General features: G+C 58.7%; 1 non-coding gene across 1 annotated transcript; it reads left to right on the forward strand.

Moving 5' to 3' along the window:
* The first annotated feature begins 772 nt into the window (after positions 1-772).
* TRNAF-GAA (transfer RNA phenylalanine (anticodon GAA)) lies at positions 773-845 on the forward strand. The gene has a single exon. It is a non-coding gene; the product is annotated as a tRNA-Phe (tRNA).
* Positions 846-1,091: the final 246 nt, after the last annotated feature.

Here is a 1,091-nt window from a genome sequence, read left to right on the forward strand (position 1 = left end):
CAAGATTGCCTGTGAAGGTTCCACCTAATTTCAGAGCTCTAAAGGGCGGGCCAAAAGGGCGGTACGGTAATCATTAGGGCTTTTAGAAAATCACGAATTAATCGGAAAGAAAAAGTATATAAAACAATAGGATGTTTGGGCTTTGCAGAATGTCTGCGCCTGGCACGTAGCGGACGCCTCGGAAACATTTGTCTACGGGTGTAGAAGTAGCATTGATACTGGAAAATCGTCCCTAATGAGCTCGCCGAGCTCTTACGGAGCGCCCTCGGTGTGCCAGGCAGACTCCGTGCAGAGTGGTGGTATGTTCCCGGGGCATTCGGAGGGTCGCAGGGAGGCTCAATCCTGCCTCCAGGCCCTTGTCCGCTCCTTCATCTCCGTGGTGACACACGTGTGCGATCACAGGCCGGCGCGGATCGGCGGGAAGGGTCTGCCTCGCCGGGCCAGGAGGCTCCCCGCGGACGGCGGGGACGAGCTGGGGGGACGAGCCCGCCCAGGGAGGCGCGGAGGAGCCGCGGGGCCCGGACCCCCGGACTGCGTCCCGGGCAGCTGGCGCTCCGGCGCGCTCGGCGGCCCCGCGGCTGATAATTGAGTCAGAAATGCCGGTTACGTTGAAGAAAGTAAGGTTTACGCGGCTCAGGCTGGTAAAGAACAGAGCGGAGTTCTGACGCAAGCGTTTAAGGAAGGAACACTCTTCAGCAGTGACTGAGAACAGACGGAAGGGGCGGACGCAAATAGTTCAGTGATAGTCTACTTTAAAGAGAACTGAAAGGGCGCCGAAATAGCTCAGTTGGGAGAGCGTTAGACTGAAGATCTAAAGGTCCCTGGTTCGATCCCGGGTTTCGGCAGCGCTCCCTTTTTGGTCCCTTAAAGGAATCAAATTTCCAACGAATCCCTTGCCCTGAGTAACCTGGCTCATTAATGCCAGCCCACTGGAGAACGAGGACTTGAAGGATAAGCGAGCGTGGAACCGAAACAGCCAATCTTAGCGCCCCCTACCCCGAGACGGCGGCCGCCCCGCACCGCCACTTCCGGGGCGCCTTCCTGGCCGGCAGCTGAGGCTCTGCTGCGCATGCGCGATGTGGGGCTTGGCG

The sequence above is a fragment of the Neofelis nebulosa genome, chromosome 1, assembly GCF_028018385.1.
Source record: "Neofelis nebulosa isolate mNeoNeb1 chromosome 1, mNeoNeb1.pri, whole genome shotgun sequence".
Lineage (NCBI taxonomy): Eukaryota > Metazoa > Chordata > Mammalia > Carnivora > Felidae > Neofelis > Neofelis nebulosa.